The sequence below is a fragment of the Narcine bancroftii genome, chromosome 1 (genome assembly GCF_036971445.1).
Source record: "Narcine bancroftii isolate sNarBan1 chromosome 1, sNarBan1.hap1, whole genome shotgun sequence".
Lineage (NCBI taxonomy): Eukaryota > Metazoa > Chordata > Chondrichthyes > Torpediniformes > Narcinidae > Narcine > Narcine bancroftii.
In genome coordinates, this window is record NC_091469.1 from 299984969 (window position 1) to 299998002 (window position 13034).

Consider the following 13034-nt stretch of genomic DNA (forward strand, 5'->3'; position numbering starts at 1 on the left):
CCATCTTAATCCTATGTGTCTTCGGTTGGCGTATGCATGAAGGGTTCACATATTGGAGTTTGGTTGGCACATGCGTGAGAGTTAAGGGCCCCAATGATATTGAATTTACATCCTTAACTCTTGAGCATGCGCCAAACAAACTCCAATATGTGAACCGCGCATGCACCAACTGAAGACTCTTACATACACACAGGAATCAAGATGGCCATGCCCAGCTGATGAACCCGGGACGCTGGTTAACAAGTACGCATATTTTAGCTCTTGGATGCCCTGTATCCCTGTTATAGTTTGTCAAATACAACATTCATCCCATAAATTTTATGATTTTATATTTTTAAACAAATTTTTGGTTGTATGTGCGGATGGATGCAAGTTGCATAGGTCGCAAGTTAGGGAGTACCTGCACAAGCTTGATCATTAGGAAAGATTCCTGACATTTAAGAAAAAGAATGAAATACTTCATGTGACTATTATGGTGTCATGTAATTTTTATTTCCAAATGGTGATTATATCCATTTTTTTTTTTATTCTTTTGTGGAGGCAGGTGAGGGAGATGGAAAATTGTAGGGGAGGAGTGTTACAGAAACATGGTGTCTTTTCTGAGTAATATTCCAAAGATTCCTGATGAAGGGCCCCAGCCTGAAACATTGGTTACCATTTACTTATGGATGCTGTGTTACTTGATGAGTTTCTCCAGCATTTTTGTGTGTTACACTCAATCCCAATATCTGCAGATTCACTTCTTTAATTTTAAAGATCACGTATTAATTTTTAATTTAGAGATACAGCCCAGTAACAGACCCCTTTGGTCCACAGGCATGTGCCACCCAAAGGCACCAATTAACTTGCAAACTCTCTAAGGTGGGATAAAACCCACCCAGTTATGGGGAGAAATTATAAACTCCTTACCACAGATAATATGAACTTGTGGTGAGACAAATTTGAATATCATCTTTGCCAAGGAACTTTCAATCCAAATGTATTTAATTATCTGGATTTTATTTGAAAATGCTGGTATGGTGCAGTAATTATGACCACAAGACTACCACATTTCTGAAAAGCACATCTGGTTCACTGGTGTTATTTAGGGAAGCAAATATGTCATTGTCCTCTGAACGGGCTACATTTGACTTTAGAATCACTGTAACATAGAACAGTACAGCATGACTACAAAGCCTTCCATCCATGTGTTTGAGACCAACACAATGCCCACACATTAAATTAACTCTGCTGCTTGCACATGATGCATATCCCTCTGTTCTCTTCATTTGCCTACCTAGAATCCACCTAAATGCTATTATATTCGCTTCCAATATAAATGATTATTGCTGGTTTCTGAAATAGCCTTACAAACCAAGCAATTTAAGATAATGGGGAAATAACACTGATTTGCATCCTGAGGAAGAATAGAAAAGTTGGTGTATCGAACATTTTGATTGGTTAGGTTAACAGTGCCTGTGGGATTCACTAATATCTTTATTTTTTTTAATTATCTTTTTTCAATTTAGAATTGAAAAAAATTTAGACATACATAATGATAATGCTCTTTCAGCCCACGAACCTGTGCCACACAATCACACCCAATTGACCTACAACCCCTGGTACGATTTGGAGGGTGGGAGGAAACAGGACACCCCGGGGAGGAAAACCCACAAAGACACAGGGAAAATGTCCTTACTGAGAGTGCATGATTCGAACCCGGGACCTGATCACTGGAGCTGTAATAGCCTTTGCTAACTGTGCCACCCATAATTATTATTTTTTCTTTTGTTTGCATCATTCTTTGCTAGGTAAAAGTCTAGAAGATCAATCAGTTGTGCAGAATATATAAGCAATTTTATTTTAAATTGAAATCTTAAAAGAAAATCAAGGCCTAGTAGTGACTTTCATGGAACCTGCAGTCATCCTTCCAGGTATTCAGGATATCCTTGATGTGCCAATGCATGTACGTGCCTGACACATGCAGTGTGTTCAATGGCATGCAACACACAGCTGCATGCCACTTTTGGTTTTTAATCCCCCTCTTGACTGGCCTTTCAATCAACAAAATTCGGTGGCCTGACCAATAACGCACAACTCCTTAGATCTTGTGCAAAACAAGATCATAATTGGGCAAAGAATACTTGTTGCATTAACATGTCTTTCCAATTTCAACACTTTTTTTAACGCTGCATCTATGATTACTCAAGGGAACTTTTGAATGGCCGTAGATAAATAGAGATAATCACATTGTTTTTCCTGTGGTTTCTGTAAAGGCTTTGAAAAGTGTTAGTAAATATAGCTTGCCAGATACGAAGAGTTAGCTACCCAATAACAAGATTATTAAGGGTTTTGAATAGGGAAAAAGTACAACAAAATAGTTTTTGTACATGAAGAAAGTTCGATAGAGTTTGTTTGAAACAAATGTGTAAATTGTATTTTTGCCAAGAATAATAAAAATAACATTACAATAAAAAAATATTTTTTTTTTCAATTTAGACATGCAGCACAGTAACAGGCCCTTTTAGCCCATGTCGTCCAAATACTCCAGTTAACCTCCAACCTACTGTAGGTTTTGAAGGGTGGGAGGAAACCAAAGCACTGAGGAAACTCGTGCAGGCATGAGGAGAACATACAAACTCCTTACAGAAAACACCAGATTCTAAGCAGTTGCTGGCACTGTAAACAGCTTTTACCCCCTCCATAAATCTTCGTCCGCGAAGCCAAGCCAAAGAAACAGCTTTGCACTAACCGCCACGCTACCCTAATATATATTTTCTATAGATCAAAATATTTTGCAAACCTGTAGATCACTTTAACATGATTCTACTCTTAAATAGTTGTATGGATCAGGAGTCACTTCAAAAAAAGAGAGATCAGGATAAATCACAAGTACAGCTCTTGAATATTTTTATTTGTCAGTCCAAATTTTGTCTCATATTGGGCCTGATTCACTGCACTATGGCTCAGCTAATAGAACATTAGTGTGTTAAAGTTCCAGTAATACACATTTAATCTTGACTCAATTGCTGCCTGTGTGAAGTTTGCATGTTCTCCCTGTAATTTTTTTTTTTCTGCTGGATATTTGTTCACCCTCTCATCCCAGAATCATGATGGTTGTAGCAAGTTGTTGTAACCTATTATTCCATAATTCCAAGGAAAGTGGCGGGGCGGGGGGGGGGGGGGAATCTGGGAAAGAGAATAGTATAGTAAAACCCTTGGTATCTAGCACTTATGGGGATTGATAGATGCTGGATAAGCAAGTTTTCTGGTTGTCTGAGACTCTCCTCTTAAAATGCCTAACTCGTACACCTGCATCAAGGGTAAACTGTTCAAAAGACAAAAATATTTTACTGTACTTACAAACTTCACATGCATGAGCATACAAGTCTTAAAGCATTTTACTTCATTTTCAGTCACATTCTTTGAAAACAGTCAACCCTCACTGCATCTGCAGGTTCCTCCCTCTCTACAGAGCTGCCCAAAAGATGAACAACATGATAAATAATGAATCCCCCCCCCCTACTCCCCTAAGTTTACAGATAAAGCCTTTGTCAGAAGTGACTCCTACTAAACAGTTGAAGGAAACACTTTAAGTCACCCCAACAGCAAGTGGCATCAACCAGCTCTATCCTGGTCAATTTCATTTGATTTAAACAGAACTTTATCCAAACTGGTGTTGTGAACAAAGCATGATCAATTCACTCTGTTGACTGAATATTATTCACAACTTCACCAATAATAGTTTAGAGAAAATTTACTTTTGTAATCTTAAACTTTTATTAAATGTTTATTTATTCTTATTTATTTTAACTATTTACTTTCGTTTGCCAGTTGTTTGAGGTTGCCTTTTTCAGGGTTTTACTGTAATGCTCTACAAACAGAGGTGAACTCTCTGGTCCAGAAAGAGATGAGCTGCCATGTTGCTTTAAATTTCTGCCTTTTGTTTTCAACTAAACGTGTTCCATTAAATAACATGACATAGCTGAGTACTTCAAGTTCACACTCCTTCATAATGTTGTCCCAAAGTCAAAAACGTAGGTAACAGTGATTTTTTTTGGGGGGGGGGGATTGACCAATACTGTCATTAATGTAAACAGGCAAATGGAACCACCACTTCATTAATTTGAACCCTGTTTAGGAAGGTAGTGGAGTTACATTCCACAAATGATCCCTGAGCCCCTTGTCTGACCTAAGGTTATACAACCAATTTGGTGCTGAAAGCTTGGGCTTCAGGCTACTGGAGCCTAGAACCTGATTGGTAGACAAAAGGAACACAAATGCATTGAAGGTCAGTCAAATGAACAAGCAGAGGGCACCGGGCAATAAAAGCTCATGACATTTTTTTTACAAAAATAGCACATTCAACTGGGTCATTCTCAATGGGAGATGTTTTTTTTTATATAATGACCTTTTTTGAGGTCAACATTTTTGTGTACTATTTCTTTTATCAATTTTTCTTTCCTGACTATTATCTTTGCATGACATTTTAAAAAAAAAGTGGGGCTACAAGACTTGAGCTATGCTTTCAAAGGCACTGTACAGACCAACTTGGGACAAGGCAGCATAACAAATTAAAACATTGTAGTAAAACAAGCCTCCAGTTATCTCAACAGTCTCATTTGTATCCAATGATACAAATGTTCAGATAGCCAATTTATGGATTTAAATCTATTGTAGAATAAAGCAGTTTGACCAGTTATTTGATCTAAATAGTTTTGTGTTTTGTTATTTCTGAGAACTTCTGTAGGACCCTATTATTTTACTGGCCTCATTTTTTTCATAGTTAAAGGCTTCCAGTGATTGGTATAAAGAATAGCTTAGAAACAGACATTGATAGAAAATTACTGTGGCATTCAAAATATGCAGCAGATAATGACTTTCTGAAACAATCTAATATTGTTGCCACTGTACAGATTGTGCTAAAAATGTGCTTTTTATTATTAATTTGCTTGCCTATTGAACAAAAAAACCAACTAGTGAATTGAATTATATAGCAAAGATAAAGATACATAACCAACGTTTTGGGTTTGAGCCTTTCAAGAGCTTGATTACATATCTTGATTAAGGCCTCAAACCCAAAATGTTGGTTACGTATCTTTGCGATATAAAGGACACTGTTTGACCTGCTGAGTTTCTCCACCATTGTGTTTTTACTTCAGTCATGGTTTCCGCAGATTTTTGTGTTTTACTAGCGTATTAGGAAGGTCAAGACTAAATTCTTGATGAGCTTTAAAGCCATAGAAACAGACATTGGACTTCCAGATAACTTATTACTGTGAAGTCCTCAGATTTAATTTGAACATCATATTTATGAATAATGAGCCAAATAGATTTATTGGTGGAGTTTAGTGGAGAGTAATTTCTTCAATACTTATATTTGAAGTGTTAATATTTTTTATCTAGTTATTCTTAGAATTCGAATCATTTAACAAACATTGTGAAGTATGATCAATTGCACAAAGACTGAAGTGACCGACACTGAAGACTTTTATTTACAAGAGATGGACAGTATCCCTGTGTTGGTCGCTCACATTGACCCGGACTTGAACTGGGGGCAGGCTGGTGGCGTGACGGCCTTTATGGGGAAGAAAGGAGGAGGAGTCGGTGAGAGCTGGGTCAACCAGAAAAAGTCATGTCATTTACGTATGTCAGATTTATACAATAGTGCTTTCCCCACACATTGTTATACCATTGAGGAAAAAAAAACTTGTTAACAGTTGCAGTAACTCCACACAAAAGAGAACACCACTATGTGTGGCTCTAGTCCATCACACAAGCATTGAACAGTTGGGCATTAAAATGGTAATCACATTCAAAGGCTCTTCTAGAGGGCTGTATTGTGAAATGGAATATTTACCAGTGTAGACTACCTGTGGTCTGATCAAAAATATATTTTGGTTTATCCTAAAGGACATTTTGATTGTTATCTGGTCCACATGTATTACAACAGGAATGGTGTAACCTGTGCTGAGATGGGGGGGATTAATATTGCTAATTCATAATTATGATCCTTGATACGATCATGAGTTCCATTTGAACAATGGTTTTGTTTATTTCCCTTTTTATAAATGTAAGCTACTGAAAATGCACAACATTTTTCCTAAACTCATGACTTTGTACTAATTTGTAGTTTTCCTAATGATTGGCTCTGAATGAAGTTTATGCAGTTTACATTTTAGAGGGCCCCAAGTCCTGTTTTTTTTTAAAAAAACTGGGGACATACCAAGGTACTTCTGAAAAATAAGGGCCCATGATCATCGCTAAAAGTCAAATTTATAAAAAATATTTTTGCATTTAATTTTTGAATGTCAGCCAAATTCAGGTTTTGAACTCATGAAGCCTGATTGTTGGTGTACACTGAATAATTCAGATACTAGACCCGGACAATACAGTGGGAAGCAAGCTGAATTAACTCTGCACTTAATAAATTTGCTTCACTTGTTAAATCTAAATTAAACTTCAGTGTCTTCTATTGACTGCATCAAAGAAGCCAAGTGAGTCATGAGACTTGTTTCCTCCTTCTACTTGTTGTATGAGAAACAATTACAGATCATTCTGCCTAATAGCTTATAGCTGTCTGTTAATTTTTGATTTCTAATTCTAGCTGAATGTTTATATTTTCCTCCGACTGAAAATATTTACGAATAGACTTGGCCAATATTATAATTCAAAATCCTTTCTTAAAAATAATTCTAAAATGAAGATGCATGATTTCCAATGAATAGATGTATTCTGTGATTGATTCACCAGCTTAAACAGGAAAGATTCTGTTAAGATACTTCAATAGTCTTTAACATATTTTAATTGCCCTAAGGATTTTTGGATGGGGATTTAAATCACAGCTTTCAAGAGCATTTTAATTCAATGCTATCATTGTGTTTGACTAGACTTTGGTCAAACTACTGATGGATAGAACATTTTATAGTAATATACAAAATAAGCTGTAAGAGTTTTTGAGGCTTTTAGAAGCTCATATAAATGTAGCACCTATCAGCAACTTGATCATGACACGATTTTGGAAAAATGTGGTACCAAATAATCTTATAGCTGAACGAGGAAATGATGCTGTAATAGAAAGTAGCAACAATAGCTATCTTAAATGGCAAAGGTTAAAGTTGAGTGGTAGTGTAGATCAACATATAGATTACATTTAATAACTCAGATCCTCTCTGAATAATAGTTTGATTACAATAGTTTAAAAACCATCTATTGAGTGAAGACCTACATGTGTGAAACATTTCAGTATTAATTTAAATATGGTTAATGCCTATTTCTATATATTGGCTAGAATGAATTATGCTCCATTTCCCCTGCATATATTGAGTATTAAATTATTACAATTGAGATACTTTCATGTAATATGGTGTCAATTTCCAATAGATTGTTCCCAGGTGAACAGCTTTCTTTGTGTCCAGGCAGAACACTCGCAGATGAGTTTCCAAATCTCTGCAAATTATGATCTGAATTAATTTGAAAATATATCATTATAAAACTTTTGAGCTGGTTTTGATGTGGCCATAGTTCCAGTTAGCAGAAATACAATTTCTTGCAGACACTGGAAATAGGAAATGTAATTAAAAATAATTACTGAAAGCCAAACAAGGGCAAAACTAGACATGCCACCCTGTCATTCACCTGAGCACTGAAATTGCATAAGAGAATGTAATATCTGTACATGCTTTACACCAAAACATGAAAACTGTAACTCCTAATATACCCAAAGTAAACTTTGACTTCTGACCAGAGTCTCCCAGAGAAAGCATAAAGAAATATTAACATGGTTTCTCCTGAGTTCAAAGCCTCTTCATGGGTAATTACACTGATGGTTTCTCTCATTTTAAAATTTCAACGCAACTTGTCGAACAACTTTGAAAGGAATCAAAGCAATGGTGCCTGACTTGAAGCCAAGTTGGTGACTCAAGAGTGCACACTGGGGTAAAAAGACAATATAATCCAGTTTTGTGTTGAATGATACTTAACCACAGCATAGGATTCTAAAGATTTCCCAAATATAATGTTCCAACTCAAAATAGATGCCGAGGCTCAATGTGCAATTTTGCAATAAATTAAACCAAGTCTGAACTGTAACAATCACGACTCCAACATCAAATTTTTATTTAAACATAGAATTTTCTTCAAGTTAAAACACAATGCTGGAGGAACTCGGCTGGTCAAACAGTGTACCAACAATGACTGTGACTGGAGGAACTCGGCTGGTCAAACAGTGTACCAAAGATGACCGTGACTGGAGGAACTCGGCTGGTCAAACAGCATACCAAAGATGACCGTGAAGCAGAAATAAAGATGCATAACCAATGTTTTGGGCTTGAGCCTTTCATCAAGGTACGATTTTTTTTAAATGTTGGCAGGTGCCCAAACAACATGGTAGGAGGGGATGTGCAGGGGGAGGAGCATGGTCCCAAAGGCAGGAGGTAATGTAATAGGTGGATAAGGGAGGGCATACCAGCAAGCAGGGGGAAGAGGGATAGCTCTATGAATGGAAAGGGAAGGGGTGGACTAGACAGTTGTGTCACGGGTTGGTGTCACGCAGTGCAATAACTCATGGTGTTACCTCCCCCACCCTGGACCGCCTCCCATACCGAACCATACAGAATCTTTAGTAATATTTTTTGTACCAATGTTACTCTTAAATCATAATTCCAAAATATCACTAAATGTAATAGCAATAGTAGTGAGATAAAATGCCAGAAAATTTGAGAAAAGCAGTGACTAAAAGCAGCAATGAAAACAACAGCACATGCTTATAGTGTGTGTAGACGAAACTACATGATTCGAAGCGTCATTGCAATTGGGTAATAATGACAGCTCTGACTGGAACACATTAGAAGGTTCAAAAAAGTAAATTGGAGTTTGAGCCTTGTAGGTAAATGTATACGCATAAGCTGGGCTTACAAAAATGTTTTAGTTTTTATAACTAACTACAGGGATATTTTTATAAAAAGTAAATTTCTGCTGAAACACTGCACAAAATTTTTTATAGACAGTCATTTTAGTGTCACCTGGTGCAGTCTGCACCCCCTAGTGATGTCAGTTTGACCAGCTGTGTTTCTCCGGGATTGTCGTTTTACTTCATCCATGGTGTCTGCAGATTTGTTTTATTTTAGAATTTTCTCCAAGCCTAGCTTCCATTCCAACACTTAACTTAAACCCTCAAAGTTTAAACCAAACAAACTTGGTTTTAGTTTGATTCTACCTACTTAATTGAATTCAGCTAAAGAGTAATCCTTGAACAGCCTATTGTCCAAGACTATCAAGGGAAGAGTTATGTGGCAGTTTTTAAACAGATATAACATCCAGTTCACAGAACAGAACCTTCAGTTTAAATGGAACTGACCTGTATATACAATCATGTTAACCCTTCCCTCTCTCAACCCATGTGCCTCTATTTTTCTTTTATTACATCTTTTTTTTTTTAAAAATTCCTATTAAATCAGCCTTTAGCATCACTGGGAATGAGTTTAAGCACCTACCACTCTGGGTGGAGGGGGGGGGAAATAAACCAAGCAAAACAATCTCGAATAGTTCCCTTTTCCTCTACCCACCTGAAACTGATATTCATTGGTATTGGGCATTGCTGTTGGGGTGGGGGGTGGGGGGGGGTTTGGTGGAAAGGGGAAAAAAGGTTCTGACTGTCCACTCTCTCTGCACCGCTCATAATCTTGTACACCTCAAAGTCACCTCTCATCCTCAAGACAAAAGCCCCAGCTCGCTCAGTCTGCGTGAGACATGTTTGTGGTGGAATCGCTGTATAGCTATTAGCACTGTTTGTATGAGTGTACTGTATGGACTGTCCCACCCCTCCACCTGTGACTCCTCCCCTCAGAATCCACAAAAAGGCTGTTTGGCCCAAACCCCTCCCTCAGTACCTGCCTTGGAACTGGGACAGCAACATGAGATGTGTTAAGGTGATTAAGGCCTATTAATCACAGCTCTCAGTCTAATGAGGTTGATCGATACCACTGCAATGTTCTCCAATCCAGGCAGTGTCCTGGTAAATCTTCTCTGCACAATGGCAAAGCATCCATATTCTTCCTATAATGAGGAGACCACAAGTGAACACAATACTCCCTAGTGTGATCTAATCAGAGTTTTTTGGAGCTGCAACATTTTCTCATGGCTCTTGAATTTAATCCCCTCATTAATGAAGGTCAGCCCACCATACACCACCTTCAGCACCCCATAAATTTGCACAAAATGCTTGAAGTACCTAAGGACTTGAACTCCAACATCTCTCTGTTCCTCCACACTCGATCTTGCAATTAACCATGCTTTCAAATTCGATCTTCCAAAGTGGATCACTTCACACTTTTCTGTATTAAGTTCCATCTGCCAATTCTCTGCCAAACTCTGCATTTTGTCTGTATCCCATTTATAACTTGCAACACAAGTTCTACATGATCGACAACACCTCCAAGCTTCACGTTATCTGAAAACTTGCAAACCCACCTCTCCCTTCCCTGTCTAACTTGTAAAAATCACAAGGAATAAGAGTCCAAGATTGGAGCCTTGTGGAACATCACAAATCGTCAATCTCCAGGTAGAATACATTCCAGCTACTACTACCCTTTGCCTTCTGTGGGCAAGCCAATTCTGAATCCATGCATCCAAGTTTCTATGGATCCCATACTTCATGACTTTCTGGATGAGCCTATCATGATGATCCCTGTTAAATGCTGTAGTAAAAGCATCCACTGGTTCACACTTATTGATTTGTTTTGACACCCCCATCTCAACTCATTTAGGCTTGTAAGTCATGAACTGCCCCTCAAACCCAGGCTGACTATCTGTAATTAGATAATGCTTTTCCAAATACTTGTGAATTCTGTCCCTAAGAATTCTTTCCAATGGCTTGCTCACCACTGACAGAAGACCCATTGGTCGATAATTCCCAGGATTATCCCAAATACTTTTGAACGAGGGAACTACATTTACCATCCTCTAATTCTCTGATTCCACTTCTGAAAGCAAGAATGCAAGATTCTAGTCAACTTCCCAACAATCTCTTGCTTCTCTTCCCATAGTAACCTGGAGAATATACCATCTGGACTGAGGGATTTATCTATCCAAAAGCTCCAACACGATCTTTGTCTCAAAATGCTTCTGCTTATTAGCCTGTTCTGTGCTGACCTCATTCATTAAGGTCCCTCTCCCTGGTGAACACTGAAGTGAAGTATTCATGAAGGACCTCCCCTATGTCCTTCACCTCCAGCCATGTGTTTTCCCCTTTATCCTTCCCTTTTACCATCATCCACTCCTTCAACTATATGCAGAATAGCTTGGGTTTTTTCCCCTTAATCCTTATTGACAAGGCCTTGTGTTCCCTCCAAGTTCTCAAGTACCTTCATGGCTATCTTATAATTCTCAAGACCCCTGTCTGACATTTCTGTCTAATTCTTGTATGCATCCTTCTTCATCTTGACCAACTGTTTCACCTCTCTCGTCAACCATTGTTCCTTTCCATTGCCATCCCTTCCCCATCTCGGAGACAAACCTATCCAAATCCCCTGCAAGTGATCTGCAAGCATTCTCTACCATTTCTGCTGTGCATTTCCCTGAGAACATCTGTTCCCAATTAACACTCCCAAATTCTTATCTAATGTGATCATAATTAGCTTCCCCAATTGAATATTTTCCCATCTTGTCTGTTCCTATTCTTGTCCATGGCTTTGCTAAAGGTCAGGGAGTTGTGCTCACTGTCTTTAAAATTCTCATTACGTAATAGTGGATCCAGCATGGACTCTTCCAGTCAGCTCACCCACATACTATGTTAGGAATCTTTCTTAGATACACCTAACGTATTATGCACCTCTTTTTTTTCACCCAGGAGGTGACCATCAATATTAGAAAAGATGGTAATTCATGACAACAATCCTATTAATTTTGCACCTTTCCATATCTGCTCGACAGTAGTCCAGTGGTTATAGGGCAACTATAGAATGCTCCTTACAGAGTGATTGCTCTGTTCCTGTTTGAATTCTACCCACATTAATTCTGTAGAGGATCCCTCCATGATGGCCTCCCTTTCAGTAGGTGTGATTAAAAGTACCTCACTTTCTCCACACCCTGGTTCCCTGTTGACCTTTCTCCCTATCCTTTTTGAAACCTCAACTCTGGAACATCAGATGGCACGTTATCATAATTCCATGTTCTGATCCATCCTCCAAGTTCATTACCCTTATTCTTAATACAACTCACACTAAAGTAAGCACATTTCAACTTATTCAGCTGACTATTAATTGCCCTATCCACTGCCTGTCCTTCCTTACAATCTAACTGCAGATTGGATTTAACTTTTCATGCACTGTTCCATCATCTGATCTAACATTCTCGTTCCCATCCCCTTGCCAACCTGGGTTAAACCCTCCCCAACAGCTCCAGCACACCTGTCAGCAAGGACATTGGTCCCTCTTGATTACAATGTAATCTGTCCCTTTTGTACAGTCATACCTTCCCCAGAATAGATGACAATGATCCACTAATCTGAACCTCTGCACCAAGTCTTCAGCCATGCAATCATCTGCCATATCTTCCTATTTATGCCCTCACTGGCTCATAGAATGGGCTACATTCCAGGGATTAATGCCCTTGAGGTCCTACTTTTTTATTAGCTTCCTTCCGAACTCCTGATATTCACTCTTCTGAATTTCATCCCTTTTACTATTTGTTGTTTTACCAATGTATACCACAACTTATGGGGTAAAAGAAGAATCAATAGATGCTTTGCATCAGTGAAGATTAACTTCATCTGTTTTTTTTTTTGCTTTGTTGCTTATTATTGTGTGTGTGCATGCACATGCACGCACTCTATAGTGACTCCAAGAAGGCGAGTAGAAACTTTTATCCTTTGCTTTGAGAATTTTTGGTCCATTATATATTGCAATCAAAAACAGCAGACTGTGAAATTATTCAGGGTAGTTCAGGTAAAATGATTGACACACATCATTTATACAGGTATTTGTAGAGCACGTTGAAAGAATCAAAGGCTTGTTGATCCAAACCAAGGCTTTTATTAACTAGAAGACTGGAGTGGA